This window comes from Pezoporus flaviventris, unplaced genomic scaffold (genome assembly GCF_033815535.1).
Source record: "Pezoporus flaviventris isolate CSIRO_AGI_PZ_B2104156 unplaced genomic scaffold, CSIRO_AGI_Pfla_v1 ptg000031l, whole genome shotgun sequence".
Classification (NCBI taxonomy): domain Eukaryota; kingdom Metazoa; phylum Chordata; class Aves; order Psittaciformes; family Psittacidae; genus Pezoporus; species Pezoporus flaviventris.
This window is the reverse complement of record NW_026892579.1, coordinates 17,936,041-17,955,505: the sequence shown is the minus strand read 5'-3', so window position 1 is coordinate 17,955,505 and position 19,465 is coordinate 17,936,041. Positions and strand designations below refer to the sequence as shown.

General features: G+C 43.8%; 1 long non-coding RNA gene across 1 annotated transcript in view; it reads left to right on the top strand.

Annotated features, from left to right (window-relative positions):
• The first annotated feature begins 212 nt into the window (after window positions 1-212).
• LOC133273426 (uncharacterized) overlaps window positions 213-19,465 on the top strand; it is an 82,244-nt gene continuing 62,991 nt past the window's right edge. The window contains exon 1 of the long non-coding RNA XR_009744790.1: window positions 213-1,095. This is a non-coding gene — a long non-coding RNA (uncharacterized LOC133273426). The remainder of the gene's footprint in view (window positions 1,096-19,465) is intronic.

The window sequence follows — 19,465 nt, the reverse complement described above, 5'->3', positions numbered from 1 at the left end:
TGCTGAGAAAAAGGAAAGGAAACAGGGGAAAGAAAGAGGAGGAAAAAAATGCTTCCTCAATCATAAAGACACATTTTCAAAAATATATTTGCACTGAAGGTTTTGTCATGCCATCCCCTGTGACTGCAAAAAACATGAGTTAGTAAGCCACCTATTTGCAATTCCCTAAGAATAAATGCAGGGAATTCCCTAAAATGTAAATGCAGGGACACTCCTAAGCCATGCACAGTGACTCGAGATCTTCCTCAGAGTGAAGTATTCATTAGTAATAATAGCATATAGAAATGATAAAGGAAAGAGTGCTCATGTTTAGCTTATTTGATGAACAATTATCTTCTATGTAGGAACCTTGGCTGGTCTGAGTTTCCTGGATCTCCCCAGCAAGCAAGTTGCTTCCACCCCTTTTTCCCTTATGTGGCACCCAGGCTTTTTCACGGCTTTTCCCTGGCCCTGCCCTGGAGCTCCCTCCTTGCAGTGGGCCACTTCATTATACAATAGCTCTGTTTTACTGATGAACGACTTGCAAAGTTTCACCCCCTTTTTACTCATCAGTATTTATAGCACGCAGCAGCAGCCAGTGCATGATGTTTGGTACTTTGCTATTTAACAGGCAAATGAATCCATCACAGATGAGTTTTGCTGTTCAGCTACTGTTGGACTCTGCCCTTATAGGACCCTAAACCCGATGATGTCTTTTGGGCATGAGCTGCTTTACAGCACAAGGGGACAAGCAGAAGAGCACGAAGGAGCCCAAACGCAAGATGCTCAGATGTGTGCAGAGAATGCAACATGACAAACTGCTAGGTTTGGTTAAATCGGGACTGTTAATTATAGCAGTTTAAATTGGGTTCTGACTCAGATTTTGAATTCATAGTGGCAAGATGACAGCCTGGAGAAGGTGTTTGCAAATGGCTGACTCAGAGGATGATGATCAGCACAACGGTGCCTTCTGCCTGTGCTAGTACTATGTGTTTATAGGAGCGATGTTATAAGGTGACAGTTGCCAGTTCAGCTCCACCCCTTGATCTGTTCACCAGAGATTATGAAGCCTGGAAAGACAAAATGAGCAAATGGAGGAAGGAGCATATTAATTGGGTGAGTACAAAATGGCAATCCGCCATCTCTTTTAGTGCTCTGTCCTCTTCTTTCCACACGTAATGTCAGGTTTCCAGATTTTTCTGTAGGCATGCAGCTGCTTTTGACTTGAGTTGATGAAGTGGCTTCTGACAGAAGAATGACTATTTCCTAAATACTCTCTCTGAGACAGAGCTACAGAATGCCGGTTCTCCAAACCCGGTTCTATAAATTATGAGGCTGCGGACAAGGGAGGCCACAGCTCCTGGTCCCTACTGAGAGACCCCAGGAATCCAGTGTCCTTGGTGGGGCTGCAGGAGCCAGGGGCTCCCAGGACCCCTCCGGCATCTGGGGGTGCCAGAACCTGGGAGCCCAGCACTTCCCTGCAGGGATAGACACTGGGGAAAAGCTGCCTGATAGGAGGGCTGCAAAACCTGCCTTAATTTCTGACCAAATTCCACAAGAATTGAGCACTGGTGCTGGAAATACAAGATCTAACAGATCTCCAGTGTTGTCTCTCCTCTCCCAAAAATTATTTTGTTTTTTTTTCTACCAGTTTGCCTTGAAGTCATTTCATTCATGCTTTCATGCAAAATGAAAATATCCAAGATTTCCTTCCATGTGTACTCACGGTACAGATGCTTGACTCTACTCTTCAAATGGTTGCTGAAATTCATTTGTAAGCATTGTAGGTGACTAAGTTTTGTAACTGTACTTTGTGAGTTACAAGCAGGGGTCAAAAATCTAATACCACATGAATAATGTAGCTAACCCTCGCTTTGATCTTAGAAATCTTTATATCTGTGCTTGGCTGGGTACACTGTCAGTCAGCCACTGAACGACAAGGGGAAAGGATTTGTTACAAACTACTTGTGACTGAGACAGAAGCCAAGAAGTAACATCACTTACCAGTTGCTTGTAGAAATAATGTATAGCTCCTGAAATTATTGTTTTCAAATCTCTAACTCTGTTCTAATAATTACTAGAATTGAGACACTAATATATTCTATGAATTACTGGTTTTCATCCATTGAATAGCTGAGAACAGATTGTGATTCCCCAGTCTATTTGTTATTCAAATGAATTCAACAGATACCTTTTCTAATATTTAACTCTGTGGATTGAAAGCAAATATCCACAGTATGTAGTTGCTGATGCTTTGATAAATCACATGGATCGTTTCTGTTTCCTGACAGGAACACTGTGCAGATACCTAAGCTGAATCCTTGTTTATGCAAATGTATGCCTGGGTTTTCACAAGAACTTACAGATGTGGCTTTAAAACCTGTTTCTTTGTGCCTTTTTGTTTTGTTTTGTTACCAAAGGTCTGTTTCCCAAATTTTCACAGAAAAATGAATGCAAAGGAAATTTTACTGGGGCTAAAGCAAACTTACTTACTCATTTTTTATTTTATATATTTTTTTTTCATGGAATATCTATGAACAGACTGTGATCGAGGCCGTGATGCAGAAAGGTGATTTATGATAGGCTTAGCTTTAAATGTGCTGTCCTGCTCCCATTGAATTCAATGTGATTGAGCAAGCATAAAATGAAGTATGAGCATTGTCTTGGGAAGATCAGAACCTCAACTAAGATTATCTGAAAACTTTCTGAATTATTCGGCTCGAATAATCACTGTTTGGTCACTGCTCCTCAAAGAACTAGGTCTGCCTTCACTGCTTGCCTGTCCTCTAGATGACTGGAACCGTGGAATATTGATACTGTTCCCCTGTGCAAATAAAAGCAACAAAGATAACAGTGAGCATCCTCAAACGTGCATTCATAAAGGAGCAAACCCTGGACAAATGAACAGTCATTGTGGATTTTCTAGGGGTGGCCAACAATATTTTTCACAATGTAACTTATTTCATCAACAAATTCTTTTTTTTTTTTTCTTTCAGAGTAGATTTTTGGAAGTAAGCAAGAACATTTCTCAAGGGCTTCCAGCAGGATTTCACAGAGTTTAGGCTGCATGTAGCTGACGGGAGGAGGATGGGCAGAGGCATACCTATCAAAGATCATGTAATCCTATTTATTAATCCACTGCAGAAATCCTGCAGGCAACATCAGGGAGCCTGATCACTGGCAGAGAAGAAACTGATATTCATGTGTTAACTGAACTGTAATTATAATCTCCACAGCAAAACCACACAGTTCCCTGGAAACTACTCTACTGTTGGGAGGATTCTTCCGGGTAGCTTTTGTGCTACTGCTTTCCAGTTTGGGAGGCCATCCTTACAACTACACTAACAGTACACTGCTTTCAGGTTTGTGTGCCTGTTCTATAGAGGAGCCATATAAATCCATCGCACAAACTGAACCTGATTTGCGGTCCCTGCTGTGCAATAGATGCTCTGAAGGTGGAGAGACATCCTCTAGCAAAAGCGTAAAATCAGAGTGGAGCATCTTTCCCCAGCTACAAATTTACGCTTAGCCATATCAGAAATGTTCTAACCTACATTTGTGCCTGAAACAACTCAGTTGGAGGAATGAACAAAGCATAGTTATGGAGATTTTCAGGTTTTTATGTTCTCCAGTGATATATTTACCAGTCAAGAAAAAGGCTGAGAGAGAAGGGAAGACAAAGCATCTCCAGATCAGCTTGCAGTTTGGATGAGCAGCTCTGTTACTGCTTATGACTGTCTCTATTCATCCAGCTATGATATATCCCACTGGTATGTTGTAGGTATGTCACCTTTGCCTTTCCCCTCACTCCTCTGAATACATTTGTGGCTGTGTTTGCACCACAGATGATTCTCATAAGGTGTTTAAATAGAGGATAGCCAAGCCCTTCCTTTGGCAAGGTACTATCAATGCTGCAAAACTCCAAAATGAGATGCTGCCACCAGTCAGTCATTTGAACTTTGAATGGCCCTGGGAATAGTTTCTCGTACAGGGAACCATTCCCAGGCAGGACTGCTCCTGCCCAACCACTTACTGCAGTGAAGAGGGCCCACATAGTGGGCCACCTCATTGTGGGCCACCTCATTGTGGAGAGGTGCAGTGGATGAAGGAGGCAGAGTGGCTCCCAGAACCACTGCTGCTCTAATGCTGCTCTAAAGAATACAAAAAGGCAGGTGGGCAGGGAGCAAATTAAAAAATGAATAAAATAAATAAAAAGGCAGGTGGGTAGGAACAAATGGGGAGCAAGTGGTGAGACAGGCTGGCAGGTGCTGGGGATGGTGGGAGGATGCTGGAGGGCACAAGCTCAGCTCTGTGCTTGTTGCACCTTCTCAGGGCTGATGGCCTGCAGCAAAGCAGCAGTAAAAGCAGGCATTGTTTCAAAGCATTTACCCAGTCATTCTTAAAGGGTTTGTACATGTTTGTTAGAGGTTGGAAGCAAAAGTGTGAGCAAAAACATAAGGCAAGCCCTCAGGATAGATGTACTCTGTGAGACAGTGTAATCTGGTCCTGCTGCTTACCAGCTTTCACCTGGTTAACTCTAGGTCACAATGAAGCTATATAGTCAGAACTGATTATTCATGACCCCAGACAAGAACGTAACCTTTCTATCTTTAGACTCCATTGAAATGGCAATACCCTGATTATGGAATATTTTTCCGCTAATTAGGAATGCAGGCTCTACAGGTCACTGGGAGTTCATGCTATTCCCTTGGCATAAGCAGATGTCTTCAAGATAAACCTGTACTAAACACATCAACAGCTCTGCACTATCTTTTATGCATTGAGGGGGAGGACAGGGGGAAAGAAAGAAAAGGAAAGAAAAAGAGAGACAGCAGCTTGCTGAAGACTGAAGAGACAGATGACTCCAGGAGCTGAGTATTAATTTATGAACATCAAGCAAATAATTGCCTTTCAGGTACTGGCTCCTGGGCTCTGCAGCACATAGTTACCAATCTGCAAGCAGGCCTCATTGGGGAAGTACAAGTCTGAGGCAAGGAACATGTGCTGCTCAGCCTGCAGGTCCTGCGGGGCTGTGCTGGCTTCATGCAGGGCCGTGGCTGGCATCTGTACCATGCTCACAGCACGGAGATGGTGGGGAGTACAGCATGTAGGCACCTGGGTAACCATCATCACAAGACTCTGTACAAACTTGGTTCAGCAGCATCTCCTCTCCTGTTTCTTTCTGCCCTCTATTTTTCTCCTTTTTCTTTACTTTATCCCCCTGCCCCACCACAGTCTTCTTCTCTGCTTTCTAGCTGCTAGCCACATTCTCCATTCACCTTCAGATCTCCTTCACCTTTCCTTGCCCACCTTAAGCAAACCCTCACATCTCTAAACTTTGTTCTTTCCTGATCTGATCTTTTCCTGATTTACTTTCCCATTTCTCATTCAGAGGTATGCCTTATTCCAATTGCAGTCTATCCAGGATCCTCTTCTACTCGTTGTTCTTGCTATGATTTTCTTTTCTACAGCAAAGGTCTCCCTCCCAGAGACAGCCAGCCACGTTTCCTGGTGAAGTTACCTCCATCTGCCTTCCCATCAGTCTTCTCTGTACCAACTGCTGTGATTCAGCTGGCAAGCACCATGCTCTCCTTGAAGCCCATGACCCTCCTGAAATACTTGCTCACGGGAGGAGGGAGTTGCTGGCATTGTGGTGCCAGCAGAGAAGTGGGGTGACAGGCTCTATTTCTCTGAGCAGGCATGATGGCTGTACCAGTCCAGAACTACACTCATACTTTCCAAACAAATAGCAAGTATTTTATTTTGTTGGCCAAGTGGGAGAGCTGAATCCTTTGCATCCTTGTGGCTTATAAATCTTCATGTGACAGGTCATGATGGTGAAGGCATCTGCCATGCTTTGCTCTTTGGGAAGCAACTGGCTGAATTTCAACTGATATAAATACAGAGTGCTGTTTAACATGAAGATAGACTCTCTCCTGGTTGTTTTCTGGAAGGGTGATACACTGCTTAGCTATGTCTAGCCTGTGCAATGAACACTATAAGCATGGCCCTGTATGGTTTATCCTGCAGGATACTCAAGCATTTGCAGTTGATACAGATGCAGGACAGCGTCAGCTATCCCTCAGGTTCTGAGCTAGGATTTTGACTGCACTGCTGCACAGCCATTTTCACATGAAAAGAAGTGATAAATAACAACGCATTATATGTCTCTTCCTGGAGATTCATAGGTGGATCATCCCCTGATGTCTGTGGCATGGGCAAGTCTTAGATACACAGGAGGATACATGAGAAGCCCCCAAAGAGTAAGGGATCTACCCAAAGTCAGCATTAATTGTGTATGGTGGGCAGTGTGCCTGTGAAGGAAAAGGAATTGCCAGAATGTTGGAATTAACATTTTGCTGGAGCCATAAATAAGTCAGGGGCGTATCTTTGTGTGCTATAGGAATGCTAATGCTCCTGGTGGGGCCACAGGAGCCATCAGCAGAGAGGAGGGGGCTGCAGGGAGCCCCACACTGCTGCTGGAGCCAAGCTCAAGCAGGTTTGTATGGGCTGCTCACCCCAGGATGGATGCACACACTGTCCTTTCTCTTTTTCATGTAGAAAGGTGGCTCCTATGTCACAGTGCCTATCCCTCAGCCCAGGAGAAACATCTGCACACAGCTCAAGGGGAGACAGGAGGGCCAGACTTGCTGAGCTACCTGTATTTTTCTTTTCATTAACAGAAGCATCATCTCCGGTTCCTCCTTTATCACATCAATTTCTTAGTACCATTTCTTGCATGAATGATAACATTGTAATGCCAGCAGTATTGAAGCACTGCTGTAAATAGGGGCATTTTTAATTCTGAGCCATTTTTTTGTCTTCAGTAGGAGAGTTTATGTTCACAACAGGAAAAGAAAAAACAAGGCAGGAAACCTATTTCTCAATGGCACCTGTGATGTCTGCTATAAATCGGTGTTATTGAAGGGGAAACTTCTTCTCATCTGCCATGTAAAAGAAATTAAGAGATAACATCTGCTGAGAAATATGACCCAGGCAGTGAACACTCTTATTCCATATCCGCAGACATTTACAGGATACAGTGTACTGGCAGGGCTTTTTTTCACGTGTTATATCTATATTTGCTATCTCTTTAAACACAGACAAATCCCTTTCCACCAAATGTGACTGTGCCTCTCCCTCTTTACTGTTAACAAGCCCAGCTCCCTTAGCACATCGTCATGGGGCTAGAGTCCCCAGCCATCTTGCTGGCCCTACACTGAATTTGTTCCTATTTACCAGTGCCTTTGCTGTGTATCAGGGAGCTCAAAACTGGACGCAGTATCTTATGTTGTCTAATAATTAAAGAGAGATAATCCCTTGCCTCCATCAGCTGCCTCCCCCACAGCAGGGAGTCACCCACCACCATTATCCATACAGGGAAATATATTTCCACAATATATGCAAGCAGCAGGCAGTTAGAAAGTGACATTCCAGTGATTTGTTTGTTCCAGTTGGGCCCTAAATAGATTCCCACTTCTCAGGGCCTCTGTGTATTTTGATGGAAAGCACAAATCCTAGGATCATAGAATAGTTTGGGTTGGAAGGGACCTTCAAAGTTCATCTAGTCCAACCCCCCTGCAATGAGGGGGGACATCTTCAACTAGATCAGGTTGCCTAGATCCACATCCAGCCTGGCCTTTAATGCTTTTTCCACTGTTACATTGGTCTTCTAAAGGCTGACATCACTGTCTGCTCTTCTTCTGCCACAAAAGGAAACTGCATATAAAATTTCCCTCTTTTTCCCTTTGATACTTAAATAGCCTCTGGTATCACATACTAGAGTAGGTTACAATATTTAATATAATTTAACTTTCATAGTGGTCCTGTGAGACAGGAAACTAATTTCATTCTGAATTTATGAATATGTAAATGAGGCACATAGAAACTAATAGACTCACCCAGAGAAAGATTGTCACAGAACAGGAGCCTGAACTCGTACCTGCTCAGCTAACACGCTCTGTGTTATGGCTATTTGCTCTTTCCTGCTTCTATGGTGGTGTCCTGTAGCATTCGGTGATGAGCTGACGTGTATCACTGCATTCTGTTGAGATGTGCTGCAAGCTGCAATCTGATCCCACACACCTATGGAAGTGGGAAAGGGCTTGGGCTAATCTGTCAGCCCATCAAAACTGACAGCCGCAAGGGATGCTGAACTTTGGCATCTCCTATCTTTCTTACGCTGCATCAAACTGAGCTGATTTCTCATGTTACAACAGTACAAAGCATTGAAGAAAGCTAATTCTTCGAATGCTGAACAAGGAATACTAGTGGAATGAACATGAACTTCCTTATGTCTAGTCTGATTTTCTGTTTGGTTTAGGTGTCAAACTTTCTCTGTCCCTCTTTGGTTTGTTTCAGTGCATAAATCATGCATGAATATCTCCAGCCTCCACTCCCCATTTCATCAAAAAAACAGAGTATGAAAGGTCTTCAGAAGCCCTGGAGCAAAAAGTGACACAATGCCAGATGTTGTAGGATCTATGTCCCAGCTGCAAGGAACCTGCAGGTGGCAGCTGGTTTTGCAGAGCCATCAACAACAGCAGCTGGAGGGGCTCTGCTGTTAGTTGCTCATCCCCCAGGAAGGAACTAGCATAAGGAAAAGCAGCAAGCATCGTATACAAGGTATCACTGCCACATTTTACATTTCCTTTTGCTATAAGACAAGCAAGAAAGAAGTGAAAAAGAAAGCAAAATCAGACCTGTTCCCTTGCATTCCCCCTGCCCTAGAAGTACCATGAGATAATGTCTCCCCCTCTCCCCAGTCATGCTCTTCCCTTTTTCCCTTTCTGATAGAGTCAATCAGGTTTTTGTTATTGTGTGACCTATTCTAAATACCCTTCTTAAGGTGGGGGAAAATAAAGATGGCCTATAAGCAAAATAAAAATAAGAAAAGAATCACAACCTCTGGAGCCTGTCCAGTGAATGCATGTTCCTAGTGGGCTTTTTCCTCATCACCTGAGAAGAAAGTCATACATTGGGAGAAATAAAACAAAATAGACGTTTACATCCTCACTAGAGAAAAAGCAGTTTCTATGTTCATTGTCACTATGTTTTGATATATGCTTAGCTGTGTTGTGTCGCAGCATCATCTAATTTCCATATAAAGTGTAGCTACTTTCAGTTTTACTATATAGTGTTTCAGGGGAGACTTTGATTTGTGTGCCCCAGGGTAGATCTGAGAAATGCATAATTTTCTTTAAGTCCTTTCTGTCATGCACCATCAGTAAATTCCTGTACAGATTACAACATGGATGTTTAGTCAGAGGTCTGCACTCCCATGGAGTGGGAGGCAGTAATAAATGTGTGGACCAAAGTGGAAGAAAAAAAAGAGTAAAAGAAAAGAGAGGAAGAGAAGGAGAAATTCCATTAAGAAAGGTTACTGAATCAAAAAGAATTTATCAAAAGTAGACTGGTGAGAGTGGTTCTTGAATTTTTATGAATCTGTGGGCCATACAAGTCAGTCTGCTTTAGACTGTAATTTTAGGTAATAGCAGAACTGGGACTGCTGGGGCGTACTCTGTCACTGTTTCTAATCTCCAGTGCTCTGGAACATCAGTTACACATCAATTCAATTAATCACCTGTGATAACAAAATTTGTTTTTTTTTCCTACTTCAGAAATGTTGTTGTTTTTTGGGGGTTAGTTTTTTTTTAGTGCAGAACTTTATCAGGCACAAATTCTTTTTCCTTTATGAAGAAAAGCTTATGAAATTCATTTATACAGACAGCATAAATCCTATCTCCTACTGTTTCCCCCTGTAACCTAACATGAAATATAGCTTATAGCTCTGCTAATTCTCAACATTTAGTCCAGCTGATGAAAGTAGTTCATCACTCACAAGGATGCACCACGCTCACTGCAGCACATATGGAACAGGAGGCACACGTGTGTCAGACCAGGGAAGATACATGCAGCAGTATCATGACATAAGACATACAATCTCAGATATACCACAGCAGCCAGGTTTCTTAATACTGCTCTTTGGGGATACACTGCATTAAAAAATGTGTACTTCTCATTGTACAGCAAACCCGTCTCTCTTTCTTGTCACTCTTCCCCCTCCACAGATTTGTCTCCTGTTAACGACTCCCTTTTTTCAATTTGCGTCTCTCTCTGACTGATAATACTTTGCCTCCCGGTTCTCCTGGCTTGGTGTGCCTCTTGCCTTGTTTGCTGCTCATTATTTGCTGCTCATTATTTGCAGGATGTAGATACAAGGACTTGCCCATAATCAGTTCAATTATTCCACTTCAAATCCAGCCGTTCTGCTGCCACATATAATCCTGACAACTCATTATCCACCATCTCAGATAGGTCTGGCTCTCGCATATTAGCTCTGCTGCCACCTCAACCCCCTTCTCTAGCCTTCTACACTTCAATTCACTATTAAACCCCCCTTGCTGTGTTTTACTCCCAGTTGCATCGATGCAATGGGAAGGAAAGGAGTGCAGCAATGTGGCAGAGATGCCTGACTCTTCCTAACTCCCTGAATGCCACTTTTCCTGGTGGGAACACGTGAAAGTGTATTTCCAGCTTGTGACATATAAGTGATTAGAGCTGACATTTACAACATCTCCCATCTGAAGCCTTGAAGATAACATTTGCCAGCCTGTAAGGCAGGTAGGTGCGATCATCACCAGAGGAAGTCAGCCCTGGGCTTTAGACCATTATTTGCAGCTCCAAGACCAGGTGGCATTACAGTGAGCCTCACCTCAGTTGAGACAAGGGTGCACCCCCAGAGACAGCTGGCAGGTCTAACAGGGCTGGCAGAGGGTTGTTTTGCACTGTTAGGGCTGTCCTGGAGCACTGGCTGGGAGCAGAGCAGAGCGATGGCCCCAGGAACCCCCAGGCACAAACTAGGTTGGAAAGTTTCCTTGCTGCAGCATGCAGGAGGATCTCGACTTGATAGATGAGACAGGGGATGGTCTCCATGGCAAACAGGATTCTCTTGCCACATTTCTTGGCAAGAGATGGGGAAGTCAGACTTTTAATAAGCTGGGCAAGGACCTAACCACAGCCTTCACAGTGAGGCATGAGCATACCTGTGCAGTTATTGTGTCAGTGTAGAAGGAAATGTTGAATGTGAAGTTTACCAAGCAGCAAATAAGTCTGTCTTGAATCTTACTCTCTCCTTCAGTCAAGAAAGAGCAAGTCTATTTCTAATCGTGAGGACCCTATATATAACTAAGCACAACATTTCTTCTTGTGCAGCAAAGGACAAAGCAAAATTTCACAGCCTGATTGTTTTGAGATGGTTTGTGTAAGTCTCAATCATGAGCTTGAAGCTGAGCATTCACATACAGATCAGAAGATAAATCAGGGTTTTGGCTCTAGTTCCTCTTTAGAGACAGCAGCCCTAGTGATGACCAAAGTGGTGGCTCTTACATCAGCTCTTCTAAGTGAGAACTGCCTCTGACTCAGTGTTTGTGCCAGGCCACATAGCACCACCTGGCTCAGGCATTCAAGTATTGTCATGGCACAAATAATGTAAAGAGGCAGTAAGCTCTGAAGTATCCCTTGGACACTTAGTGGAGTAGTTGGGAAACTCAGCTACCACCACCCTGAGATGGCTGTGGAGGTCACAACCAGGTGTGCACTCCAGCACCATAAACTTTCTGTGCACAGCAAACTGCTCCCTTTTGTAGCACTGATCTACGTCCTCTCCACAGCAGTCATTCTCTATCCTGCCCTGTATAAAGGATGAGCTGTTTGACAAACACCATTCCTCTCCATTCCCATAAATGCAGCCCACACAAACAGAAGCAGGGGTTAAGCCATCATTTCCAGTGCCTCACTGATAAGTGACCCCTGCAACATTTCTCAGGATGACATGAAACCTAAATGCTTCTGGACACGTCAGTTCTGTGCGATCCTGGGCAAGGCAGGGCTAAAGCTAGACATGCTCCAGCCCATCCCTTAGCACAGGCATCTCCTGTTGTGTGGAGCCCAGCACAGGCAGGCTGCAGGTCTCTGGGAAAGTAGGAAATAGCTACCCTCTCAGTAAAACTAACCTTTGGTGGGTCACAAGTCTCATCATGAGCTGAACATACACATAATTATGATGCTTTTTTCTAAAAGGGCCCTGCAGGGATTGGCCAAGTCAAGAAGAAGCTGTAGTTATCCAGCTCCAGAGCAGTCACTACATCAACATTTAGTAGTCTGCACGTATCTCTTTGTGCCTTCAAAAGCTCTTCAAGCACTGACAGCCCACATCACGTAGGGCCCGGCTGTTAAAGAGAAGCTGCAAGAGCCTGCTCCAGAAAGTGTCCTGGACAGATGGGTCCCAGGGTTGATATTTGCCCTGCAGCCCTTATTTTTAAGGGCTAGAACTGACAACCACCTTTAGAAGTGAACTACCACACTGGTGATTGAAGCCATTGAGGCAGCAATTATCTTGTGGCTATGTCTCTGCCAGGACAGTACTGGCTCTTCACTTTGGGAGTGGAGGCAGCTGGCTTTAGGAGACTGGAGGGTAGGAAGGGGCTGTTCACACCTTTTTTTATACCCTAACGTTTTGCTTGCCGGGAACTTTGGGCTGGATTTGGTGTGAATGCTTAGGTCAGAGAAGACCTGCTGTCATGTAGATCCACCCATTCTTGTGCTCCTTCCTTGTATGATGCCCTCAGATTCAAGAGTTTCTCAGCTCTCTTGCAGTGATTCAGTTCCCAGTGATGCCCCTATGATAGGAGGGTCTGAGGGTGCAAAACTGGGCATGGCTGTGTGTGCACTCAAAATGCTCTCAGAGGACAGTAATGTGTCTCCATGCTTTGCTGCTTCTTTTCTATCTTAATCTTTTCATATTGTGGGGCTTTTATTCTTTATTTGGCCACTTTCCTAAGCACATGTACCAAGCTGACTGCAGTTTTCTCTGTGTCTTCCCTCAAATTCATAACCTGTGTTTTCCTGGGTCTTTCTTGTGGTTGGTCTTGCATGATCCTCACAGAAAAATTGTGTGGCAAGAAAGGAAAACACTTTACACAGTAGAAGAGCAGAGCTGCTCACAGCAAAGGGCAGTAAGTCAGAGCAAGCTGCAGCGTGGCCTCGGGAGAAGGCTATGAGCCTGACAACCTCTTTGAGCACCATTCTGGCTGGAAAAAAAAAAGAGGTTTCAAATTTTGGGTAAAGGAAATGTTTTCTGTGTTCACAGCACCTGGATGAAAAGGGTTGCTTCAGAGAAATCTCTGGTCATTTGGGTGGATGGTGGCAGTGGGGGCTGCAGCTGTGGCTGAGCATCAGGCAGGCTGAAAGCACCTCTCTGTGAGCAGCCGTCAGAGCTTGCTGGCCCAGCATGTCTTCCTCTCCTGTGGGAGCGCTGCTTTGTACCACCCTCCCCTTCTTCTGGGGTGAGCCTGCCTGTGTCCCCACCCTGGAGAGACAGGGTTCAAGGGCTCATCACACCATCAAAATGCATGTCTGACACTGTGGTTAGTACCTGCTGGCACCATGCAGCTCCAAAGCTGACCAGACCTACCTTTCACAAACAGAAGCTCTTTCAACATTTTTGCTGTTGTCAAGCTGAAGAAGTATATGCTAATGGAAGGGTCAGGATAATGCTGATGAACAATGTTTCCCATCCATTTCCTTATGCAGCCTGCTGTATCTCTTGCTGATATGTCCGTTTGTCTCTTCTTTCCTACCTCTGTGAAAGTGGTTTCGCTAACCCATACATCTGATTGCATTACGCACTTAACATCTCTGACCTCTTACCATCGCTTACCCTCCTCTGCCTTCCCCACATCCCATCCCCACCTAAGGGCTAGGCTCTCCAGGCATCTCTCAGAGGCCTGGTGTTTCTTAATACAATTTCTAAGAGAAATCTGCAAGAAGGAATGGGAGAAATATTAATACAGAGATGACCCAACACTTGGGGATAGTAACTAATAAACTAGGAGCTACTGCAGTGACCTGAATGAGTTAGAGGAGCTGTCGGGAAGGAATAGAATGTAATGAGTATAGGCACAGTACAGTTAGGAGAATTACAAATGCAAATACAAAACAAGCTATTGATGACTGGACAAGAGTAGTTCAGGGAAAGAACCTGGGGCAATCACTCATGAAGAAATTAGGATGAGTAGTTAATGAAAAGCCGTAATTAAGAAAAGGCAAATACAGTCTTGGGATATATGAGAGGGAAAATCGTATGAAAAATATCACTCAGAGTGTTTTGCCACAGCAGCTACCATCAGCTAAGACACAGCTACCAGCAGTGCTGTGCTTGTATCTCTGGAAGGTAAGGACAGGAATCCATGGCTGAGAAACTGTACTCGAGAGCTCCCTTCCCTCCCCTCCCTGGGCTAGCGAAGCCTCTGTTAACTTTCCCACACACTGCAAGGCCAATTGATTTTCAGGCTGTTTCAGGAGCTAAAAGATCAGAGAGAGATTAAACCTTCTTTTCCAGATCAGATGGGAGTTTTCACATCTTTATATTTCATGTCCGTTTTTTAAATCTCTTGGTAGTACACAGAGGAGTGAGTCCTAAAGCTATAGCAAACATGTACAGGGACGAAGAGTTTATCTCTTGCTCACAGCCTGCTCTTGTACACACTGTAGAAATTACACATAATGGTGGGCAATGCAAAAAAGAGATGTGACATTGCTGACTCATGGGTGGGAGTCAGCTGAGCTGCAGCCAGGCAATATCTAATGTCTGACTATACCCATGCTGTATGACCAGAAGGTTGAGGAGAGACAAGAGGAAAGCCAGTGTCAGGCAAGGTGATGAGTCTCTGAAGGAAGCTAATGACAGGAGGAATTGCAAGATTAAAAAGTGGGATGCCCAAAGCCTATAGCAGGCTCATTTCAATTGCTTGCCTGCTTCAGCTCTTTTGGAAATCCTCGCCACCCATAAGAAGAGTTACCCAGTTGGGCTACCCAAGCCACCACCCTAGGGATGGGGGGGGGCTGGCCCATAGTGTGCATAAAAAGGTGACTCAAAGAGGAGACAGCTGCTAAACAAAAAAGTAGTGGTTTTGTCGTGAAATACAAATGACTTGAACTGAAGTAAAAGCAATATGTGTAATGGAGAATGAGTAGCTGTCAACAGAGGCACTGACCAGGTCCCAGACATGAATAGACAATGTAGTTTAAGAATGCAACAGAAATGGAAACGCCAGCAAATGCAATGAATAGAGCAGGAGTTTGCCATTGCTTTTAATAATGTCAATGGAAAGCTCCTGTTGCCATCAGACTCGGAGGTAAGGTGCATATTTCCAAAGCATAACCATTTTCAGCCATGCATCCCACTCTTTTCCATCATGGTGAGAAGATGGACTCTCTCAGCCCTGTTCCCTGGAAACACAACCCTGCTTTGACTGCAGCTTGACCACATATCCATCATTTGCTCAGAAGCTGTGGGGGCACTGCAACACGGTGATAAAACATGCCCCAGGCCATATTGGATGGGGCTGATTTTGCTTGATTTCTTCCTTCCCCCTGTGTTTGCCGTGTCAATGGACCATCCTCTGAGGCTACTGATAGATGGTGTAATGGGATATGAGCTGAAATTAGGAGAAAAACAGTGCTCAGGGGAAGATGATAATGATGAGGGAGACAAAATGGCTATCTACATACCCAACCTCCTTAATCCTATAGAGGTAAGAAGCTACTTTAAACGTCAATATTCCCTCTGTTTCCTCACCTACCTGTCTTTGAAGTGAGCTCTTGACTGAGTTCTTTAAATTCTGAAAGGAAGCAGAAGGGAAAAGGTGTTGTCTTACCTCAGGAAAAACATCCATGCTGGTAACTGCTCTACCCTTTGATGTAGTGAAACTTGAGTATCTAAGCGCCAACACAATAAAACTGGACATGTTGAGCCCTGTGACCGTTTTAATGCCTTGGGAATTCAGCCATGGAGAGACTCCTACAACGAGATCTTACTGCTAATAGACAGGAGGTCAGCCCTGTCCTTCCACTCTCAGCTGGGCTGCAGCAGCTGACATTGCCATCCTAGGAATGGCTTTTTGCTCTTTGGTTGTAGTCAGTCCCTATCCCCTCTAACACACAGGAGAGAAAACTCAGACAAGTGTTTTCCGTCTGCAAAGCAAATGTGATTCATTATTAATACAGCCCTGTTAAGAGTGCATTGCACTTTAGGTACATTAACTGATTGACAGGTCCCTGACCTAAGGAGATTTCTTTCTGTGTTTAAGCATCACAGGACACATAAACATGGCAAACAAAGGAAGGGTTGGATGGAAGAGGTGGAAGGGTTACAAAAATAATACTACGTGCTAGTGGGGTTTGTTATGCACAAATCTTACACATGCGTAACATCACTGACACCAAGACCTCTGTAAGGTCCAGGAAAGGATGTGGTATTTTACTGTTATGAGGAAGTCTGAGTGGTTTATAGTGAGCCTGTCTGACCCAAAAATCTCACTGAAACCACTGCAGAGAGCAATAGCTTTCCTTGAGATCTAAAAGAGGTGGTGGTTAAATGCCTTTTTACTCAATGGTAGCTGACCAAATTGTAGGGTAATTTGATGGTCAGGGCACATAGTGTGGTGGTCTTAATGGTTAACGGCATACTCTAGGGCTGTGAGTTAGAGGGAAAAAGCTGACAAGAAATCCTTCAAGAATCTGGAGTCTGGAAACGACAAATGGAGCAAGCTGCAGCATGGCCTCAGGAGAAGGCTATGAGCCAGACAACCTCTTTGGGCAGAATTCTGGCTGAAAACCAGATTTGGGTAACGCAAACGTTCCCTGTGTTCATGGCACCTGAATGAAAAGGGCTGCTTCTGAGAAGTATCTGATCATACACAGATAAAAGGCACAGTGAGGCAGATCACCTTCAGCAAATACAAGTACAGAAGCTGCAGGAATTAATCATGGGGATATCCAGCTAGCAAGGTAGTAAAGTCTGTCTGAAGTTATCTCCATCCTGCAGCCTCACCTAGGGCTTTTAATTATCCTTTAGCCCCACACTGCTTATTATTCATGTACAAAATCATTAGAAACATGACTTGACCTCTTAGGCTCTCCATGGCTGAAGATATGACTTAAAGCTGTTGGGCTGCCTCAACCCTTTGAAACTGAGGAAACATTGCCTGTCCGTATAACAGACTGTGAAATGATCAGTGGAGAGAAGCAGGTAATATTGACTGTGATTCATCTAAGGTCTCAGACTTCTACATTGGGATGCATGAATCAGCCTCTGGAAGGACTTGTTCCTTTCTCCTCTTCATACCGTTGTCCTCAGATGCTCAGCTCCAGTGTACAACTAACCGTTGCCAACGCGCAGACCTCTTGGTCAGCAAAGCAAATCCCACTAGAGCTTGACTGGCAGCAGCCAGGAGGCCACTGTCTGCTGGAGAGAATGCAACACAGAGGGCTGTTCTCTCCTTCTCATGGGCAGCTTTCACCCCCTCCTGTACATGTTCTGCTCTCTGCTTATCTAGTCTTCTGAGACATACACAGGCATGTTTTTTTTCATAAATACAAACCACTTTTATTCCAAAACAAATCTACCTTTTATTTATAGGAATATGAAGGGAATTGCACTAGATAAATGGGTCTTAACTGCCCTCGTGGGCAGTACAAATGTTTATTCTTTGCTTGTTTTGTTTCATTTTGATGGTTTTTGGTGGTGGTTTGTGTTTTTTTTTTTCATATAGCTATATTAAAGAGGAATATTAAGCCTACACAATGTATGCAAACACATTTTGCTGTTTGAGCAAGGGGAATCAGATTTGGGTGACACACTGCAATTCATCAAAAGGTCTGACACTGTGCTTTGAAAGGATATTTTCCTGTATTTTGAAAAACCTTTTTCCCAGCAAACATTCAAGTGCATTGTTTGATCAAGCAATAACACTTTAATCTACCTTGTGTACTTTCTTCAAAGGAGGAGGTCAGAGAACAATTTCTCTGTTTTTGAAAGGAATCCTTTTAGAAATGCTTTCAGAAGCAAAGATCTGGTGCAAGGTTTTTTCTTACTTGGAGAACTTAGCATTTTGCTGGGATAGAAACCATGTCCTTGAAGTCCAAGATGACAGATAATGGGGCTCATTCTTTTGGTGTCACAGATACGCGTCCCACACAAATGTCTTTCCCTTGTCCATCAGCAGAATCAGACAATCTTAGTCCTGAATCAAGGTCTGCTGAAGTTACTCTGAGCTTTCTGCTGTTATCAGTCAGCTCTGGATTAGGCCTCCAGAGGATAAAGGACTATGTATCTGACCCTGACTTTGCATCCTCATCCCCCATATACTCAGTGTCAAGCAAAGGAGACATGGCATATGGTGCCAGGAGCTCAGCACCCTATAAAGAGTGAATGAAATAAGCTGGAAGATTGGAAAGACACAAGTGCAGAGCAGCTCAGGCAGTGTGGAGTTTACCAAATTCTCTTTAGCCTTACTCACAGCTGAAGGACAACGCATGTGCATGAGGAGACCTTAATCAAGCTGGTATGGGATTTTCCTATTCCTCACCTACGTGTTCAGCTCCTGAGTATAATTGCCACAGAATATTACTGATCTCAAGCACTGATTTAGAAACATGTAAAAGACCTGAAAACTTTTCTTTCAATAGAAAACAACCATGATCCTACATTCCTTTTTTATAAAAATCCAATTAACACTGGGATTAATTTCTCCCAGATTTAGCCACTGAAATGTGCCTGTTCTAACCTAGTTCCCTTGGGCCCCTTCTATTGCTCCTAGGCAACAATGGGTACCTCCACAGGCTAGTCCATCTTTCATAACTCCCTCCCAGGAATGTAAAATACTAGTTAAAGCTCTTAGATAGGCAACACTGGGTAATATAAATGCCTCCTACAGTGACATGGGTATTGCACTGTGGTTGATCAGGATTTCATTTACTGTAGGCTGTTAGCCTCAAAACTACATAGCATAATTCTTTTTCCCCTTGGCTATTCCTTTAAAATAGATTAGGTGCCTGGCAAGTTCTCATATTCTTTTAAAAATTTAGAATGCAGCCAGATAGCACAGCAGTCAATCATGACTGGTTTTATCAGGACCTCATCTGTTTCAGGATGCCAGTGGATGTCCTGCTTAACCAAGCAGGGCAGAAGTCTCCCTACGCGTTTCCCCCCTCCCTCTGGCTATTACTCTTCTTTGTCAAAAGTTCCTGTATTTCATCTATAGTTTTAGGAACAACATTTGCTGGAAGTTAGAAAAGTGAAAGCTGAAATTGGAAAGTTAAATTCAAGAGTAAGTTGATAAAGATAATTAGGCAATGGTGTAGATAGGACACCATTTGTCTGAATAAAAAGCTCTGTCTATATCTATGTATGGCCATGTTAGATAAGGTACCAGTGGAAATGATATAATAAGGAACTGTGTAAAGGCAAGGGGTCAAAGTAGAGAGCCGAGATGATCTTTTCTACCTGGGATTTTTAAGTATGCCAACAACACAGGATTTTTAAAGGAGATGAGGGAAAAAGGTTCTTTCAAGTTTGCCCATTTGGCAGACATTAATTCAGCTGAGCTAAGCAACCTGTAAATGGAACTGACAAATGCTATTA